Source organism: Elephantulus edwardii, unplaced genomic scaffold (genome assembly GCF_000299155.1).
Source record: "Elephantulus edwardii isolate Elephantulus edwardi_28Jun2011 unplaced genomic scaffold, EleEdw1.0 scaffold00008, whole genome shotgun sequence".
Classification (NCBI taxonomy): domain Eukaryota; kingdom Metazoa; phylum Chordata; class Mammalia; order Macroscelidea; family Macroscelididae; genus Elephantulus; species Elephantulus edwardii.
In genome coordinates this window covers 24,006,706-24,013,686 of record NW_006399758.1, presented here as the reverse complement: position 1 = coordinate 24,013,686, position 6,981 = coordinate 24,006,706, and positions in this window count along the sequence as shown.

The following is a 6,981-nucleotide window of genomic DNA, read 5'->3' as shown; positions in this document are numbered from 1 at the left end:
TGAAGTCTGAGAAGCAGTGACTTAATTTGTATCTTTTCTTGAGGTGCGAATGCAGTGCTCATTAGCGTTAATAATATTTGGAAGTAAATGAAGCATGTTGCATTGTTGCTACCTTATCCACGCAGTGGGTAGGAATGTGGCATCCCTCAGACAACAAGTTACCTAATGCTCAGATGGCCAAATTTTAAAAGAGATTTGGTGCTGTAGGCGATTAAATCCACAGTCTGCCCCTGAGGACCATGCAGCCGTAAATAAGCATTTTAAAAGAATTTCTGTCTTTAATGAAGACCAGGAGAAATTTCAATCAGTAATCAGGAACAGCTTTGGAAATTCAGGGATAATGGTATGCATATTTTGATTTGGTGCATAGAACATGCATTGTTTTAGAGACATTCCCAAGGGTGGATCTCACCATTTTGTAAATAGAGGATTTTAAGCATTTGAAGAATTTACATTCGAGAGTAATAACAGACATCTTGGTGAGTAATGATTATACTTAATTAGAAGTAGAGCAAATGACATAGAATGAAATGCTAGAAAAGACAACTATACCAAGATAAGAAAGCGTATGAAGTATAAATTCTAACAAGTCTAATTATTATAGCCACCATGTTTGTATATGTGTATATAGCCTATAATAACAAGCACATTAGTGCACTGACAAAAACCATCACAGGTAATGAGTTATCAGAATTCTTAGTAGCAGATTAAACTCTTGTGTAATTAAATATACTTAGAATAGACATGAGAGACACAAAAAGTAAAAATAGGTCAGAGAAAAAGAGTTTGAATTGGTATGTAAGGACAATTTACCTTTGGCCAGATGTTGTTATTGTTATGTGCCTTCGAGTAGATTGTCTCAGAGTGACCCTATGAACAAGAGCTCCGAAGCAATCTCTATCCCGAGCCAATTTCACCGTCTTCAACATATCTGACTCCATTGCCACAGCACTGTGTTAATCCATATCATCGAGGGCCTTCCTCTTCTACACTGACCCTCCACCCTTCCAACTGTAATATTCTTCATCAAGAGCTGTCCCTTTTTGCAATATTCTGAGAGTATGTGAGAAAGAGTTCCAAAATCTTTGCCTTCAAGGAGCAACCTGGTTTCATTCTTTCCAGGACTGACCTGTTTGTTTTCTTGGAAGTGCATGGCATGCTCTACACTCCTCTCCAGCACCGTAATTCAAAGGCATTAATTTCTTTTCTGTCATCCTTATTCATTGTCCAGCTCTCAGAAGGATAGCAGTAATTGAGAAGACCATGGTTTGGACCAGGTGCACCTTAATCTTTAGGCTGACATCATTGCTTTTTCACACTTTAGAGAGGTCCTTGGACACTTATACACTTGGGGTTTTTTTTGTTTTGTTTTGTTTTTTTTTACACTTGTTTTATAATAGCCTGACTGTTGGTGCTGTAGGTGTTGATTGTGGATCTTGAGCAAAATGAAATCTTTAACAATTGTAATCTTTTCTCCTTGATGCTGCCAATTTACCTGGTGGTAAAGATTTTTGTTTTCTTGATGTTGAGATGGAATTAATTAGTAATGAAGGTTGCAGGTTTTGATCTTCTGCAGCAAGTGCCTCAAATCCTCCTCAGTTTTGGCAACCAAGGTTGTTTTATCTGCATAATGCGTATTGTTGATGAGTTAGATAAAATGACCCATACTGAGAATACCTATCATCAGCTTCTCGGATCACTCTTTTGACTGAATTAGGCAGTCAAAACCAGTCAGTTATTTCTGTATTATTTACCTGGAGTTGATAATGAATAATGAATTGTGCTGCCAATCCAAATGCAATGGGTTCAAATCCACTAGCTGCTCCACAGAAGAAAGATGGTAATCTCCCAATTTACAGCCTCTTTCAGAAAGCAGCTAGAAGGTAAGCTATGAGTTGATTTTAACTCCATGGCATTGAGTAGTTTGAATATGATAACTTATCTAACCCATGAACAGCATGAAAAATTTCAAGAAGGTGGTAAATTGGTTTCCCTGAAAAAAACCAATTCTTGGATGAAATATTACCAGAAAAACTTGATCTTTGTTTGCATTATATCCTATCCACAGTACATGACAACAAACAGTCACACCATACACTTTGTTGTGTGTAAATGAAGTTCCATGCCAGTCAGAGAATCAGAGATACAGTGTTAGACAAATAATTTAAATGTAGGGAAGTGGGAGCAATTGGTAAAGCCGTCTTGTTGCTTTACCTATGTAGCTGTTCTTCATGCTCTTACTGATGATCCCTTGCAGCTCTACCAGTATTCCTTTAGGTGGGATGCAAATTCTTATTCCTCACTCACATAGGGAAATAAATTCATGAAACTTATTAACTCATTTACTTCTCTAGATAAAGAGAACAAGTGACAAATCAATTTATCTATCTATCTTTCTATCTATCTATTCATCTACCTATTTATCACATGTATATTTTTTCTTTTTTTCCTGTCATATATTTATGTTGTTGTTGTTAGGTACCTGTTCAATCAACCAAGATTCACATCTGCCCTATGAGCAGTAGATCTGTACCCTCCCCTGTTTGGGTCCATTGTTGCAGTCACTGTGTCAGTTCATCTTGTTTAAGATCTTCCTTTCTCTCAGTGACTTACCTAACCAAGTGTGATTTTTTCCCCTCCACAGACTGGCTCCTTCTTACAACTTGCTCAAAATATGTGAGACTCAATTTTACCATCCTTGCCTCTCTGAAGCACCCTCATTGCACTTTCTCCAACACATACTTGTTGGATCTTTTGGTGGTCCATGGGATATTCAGAATTATTATCTAAGACCACAATTCAAAGTTATCAATTCTATCATCTTTATTCATTTTCCAACTTTCAGATGTATAGCAAATAATTGACAAGACTGTGGATTGGATCAATCACACCTATGTCTTTAAACTGACATTTTTGTTCCTTAGAGCTTTGGAGAGGTCCTTGACAACAGTTTTTCCAATGTAACACATCTTTTGTTTTCTTAACTACTGGTATCAAGGATTCTGATTATAGATCCAAATAAGATGATATCACTGATAACTTCATTTCTCTCTCTACCTTAAGTGCTTGCTGCGGGAGATCAAAGATTATAGCTTTCAATATTAATTACATCTCATCATCAAGGAAGAAAGATATATATGTAGATTGATTTGTTTCTAGAAACTTATGTAGGACTGACAAATCAAAACTTTATATTTCAGATTTTTGGAAATGAGAGGGAGAGAAAGAGTTCTGCAAAAATATGTGCTTATGCTCTGGAGGTCAAACACATCCTACAGAAACTTTCTTTCTGCTTTTAAGCCCTTCGGCTGACTTCAGCTCACTCACATTATGGATCCTCAAGGAAATATTCAGTTAGAAGACTGAAGTGTGTTGAAAAGCCACAGTCTCAAGGATCCCACAATATCTTTCAAATCAATAAGACTGATCATTTTATTATTATTTTTTATTTTGTTCTACGTGCTTTCCCTCCCTCTTTGATCTTGATCACAGTTGACAGTGATAACCATATGTTTTAATAACCAGTGATTTAACCATGTGTACATACTTCTTACAACTAAATAGATTGGTGTGTGAGTACTATACCCAGACTAGTGTTTGGGCAATAGATAGTCTAGTGGTAAGATATTGTGTTGTCAAAACAAAGGCAGCCAGTTTGAACGTACCAACTGGTCTGGGCAATATCCTCCTGTGCACTTTACAGCATATGAATATCTGATGGAGGGTCAACCACGATTTAGATATGATTCAATAGTAACGAGTTTGAGGGGTATTTTTGTGTTCTGAAAGAAATAAGTATCAAAATACTATTATTGTACGAAGAAATAATCAGGAAATCCTAAACATAAGAATTACATGTTTACCATTCCATTTTTCCTCTCTTTAAATTGATTTGCATACAATGACTCATTTGCATTGTGTTTTGTACAATCTCTCATTTACATTGTGCTTCACACAATCATTCACATATGTTATATTTTATATAATGGATTACTATTGATAGATGCCTATTATTAGCATGTAAATTAGAGTCCTCATTGAATCTTTCATAAACTCTTCTCTCCACACTTCCCCTTGTTCTGCTCTCTTGCTGTTTCTTCTTCCCCTAATAATAATTTACACATGTCATCACTGGCTATCTTTCTATTCTTAAAATAATGGGTTTTTTACAGTATTTATTCTTAGGAGATGGAGTTAATTCACTCAGCATAATGCTTTCTAGACTCTCCCACGTTATATAGTACTTTATAAAATCATTATTCCTTAGTGCTGTATAATATTCTATTATATAATATACTACAGTGATGAGCATTTACGCTTGTTTTAATTTTCTTGCTATTGTGATGAATGCTACTATAGACATAAGTGTATGTATCTTCATTCATGTCTCACTTCTATTTTCCTTGAGATATATTCTTAGCAGCTGAAGAACTGGGTCAAAAGGGATAGTTATGTTTAGTTTCTCAAGGAAATGCCAAGCCTATCTTCCAGAATTATTGTTCCATTTTACAATCCTACCAGTAGTCTATGAAAGTTTCGATCTTTCCACATCAGCTCCAACATTTATTACTTGCTTTCCTGTTAAACTTTGCTACTCTTAGTAGGAGGAGATGGTATTTTATTGTTGTGATGATTTGCATTTCTCTTACTGCCAGTGATTTTGAGCATTTCTTCATTTGTCTGTTTGCCATCTGAATGTCTTCCTTTGAGAAAGTATTTTCATGTCTATTGACAATATTGTTATTAGATTATCAGTTTTTTCTTGTGGAAGCCCTTTAGTATTCTGTAAATTTTCTTGATTGTAGTTGGGATGCAAGTATACTGGGAAAATTAGTTTTCCCTTCAATTAGTGGTTTTGTTTATAATCATAATATAGCAGCCTTCTTCCTACCTCTACCTTGGGTTCCTGATTCCAGTCACTTATCTTTTCTGCTCCTTCATTTCTTCAGTATTTTAACAATTTAATCCAAGGCCTCCTTGATATTGCAAAATATTGCCTAACTGTAGTTATTGTTTTGTGTCATTAAGTTGGAAGTGACTCACTCATAGCTGACAAATGAGATATATCTCCTGATTTCCTGAGTCCTGGTACCAAAACTGTTATGACTTCAAGTAAGACAAAATCACTGATAATTTCAATCTCTTCTCCATCTATCACGATGTTGCTTTTTGATCTGGTGATGAGGATTTTTGTCTTTGTGACACTGTAATACAATCAATATTGAAGACTGTAGAATTCGACAGCAAGCCTTTCAAGCTTGCACTTTTATGAAGCAATGGTTCAGTTCAAAACTAAAGTGTACTTGAGTCAGGTCAGTCTTTCCAATCACATGCAATGCACCCAAAAGCTGGAGAATGTACTAAGGATTAAAGAAGAAGAAGAGTCAATACATTTGAGTTGTGATGTTGAAAAAGAGTGCTGAATATCCCACGGATTGCCAAAAGAACAAACAGATAAATATTGCCTGAAATGCAACCAGAATGTTCCTTCACAGCAAAGTTGATGAAGCTTCATCCCACATATTTTGGACATGCTGTTAAGAAAGACTAATTCTTGGGGAAGGGCATCATGCTTGGAAATGTAGAGGGTTTGAGAAGGAAAGGAACAGTATCAATGAGATGAATTGGTGCAGTGTCTGTGGCAATGGACTCAAATGTAGCAGGAATGAGAAGGATGGTCCAGAATAGTATAGAGTTCAGATCCATTGTTCATAGGGCAGCTACAAGTCATACTTGACTTAACAACTACATAAGTAAATACAGATGTGGACAAATACCACATTCACACACAGCACACATGCACACTTACATTTCACTTTTGGAAGTATTTGAGACTATACACTAAATTAAATATTGATTTTCACATGGAACCCTGATTTGAATTTTCTCATTGGTATTATGTATCTATAGCTATGATTTGCAAAAAACTGAACAGATGTGTCTTGGACAAAGTCCCGCCAGAATGATCCTTGGAGGCAAAGGCGACAAAGCTTCATCTCACATACTTGAGCTTGTTGCTAGGCAAGGCTATTTCTTGGAGAGGGATATCATGTTTGGAAAGGTGGAGAACTAGTGAAAGAGAGAAGACCCTCAAACAGATAGATTGGTAGTGATTGCAGCAATGGGCTCAAGTATGTCAAAAATGATGAGAATGGCCCAGGATAGGATAAGGTTTAGATCTGCTGTTCACAGAGTTGCTATGAGTTGTACTCAACTCTATGGCACCTAACAAAATCTTTATAGATATATTATGTTGTTGTTAGGTGACATTCAGTTAACAAGGACTCACAGAAACTCTATGAACAATAATCTGAAGCCTTTCCTATTCTGTTCCATCCTCATCATCCAGATATATTTGAGTTCATGAATATAGTTGAAATACTGTGTCAATTCACTTTGTGAATAATTTTCCTCTCTTCCACTGACCTTCCATCTTAAATATAAGAAGATGCACTGTCAACCCAAAGTCACAAGGTTCAAATCCATCAGTGCTCCATGGGAGAAAGATGGGCTATTACCTTTTGTGCAATTTTCTGCCTCTGAAAACCCACTTTGGGGGTTGTCAAATATGAGTTGGTATTGCCTGAACTGGCTCAATAGTACATAACACCTATATATACATATATATTTGTTGTTATGTCTGTCAAGTTGACTTATACTGACTCTATGCACAGTAGCTCTCAACCCTCTTTTATACTTGGCCAATATCACTCACTGCCTCTGACACACCTACCTTCATTACTGCAATTACTTCATTACTGCAAGTTACTATGTCAATCTCATTCAGGGTCTTTCACTCATGTGCCATCTCTCTAAATTTACAAGCAGGATGTCCTGTCCAAGGACCAGTCCCTCTTGGCCACTTACCCAAAGTATGTGAGATGGAGCTTCAAAATCCTTGCCTCAAAGGAGTAGCTTGGTTTCACTTTCTTAAGCACGGACCTGTTAGCTCTCTTGGAAATCTATGGTATGTTCCATACT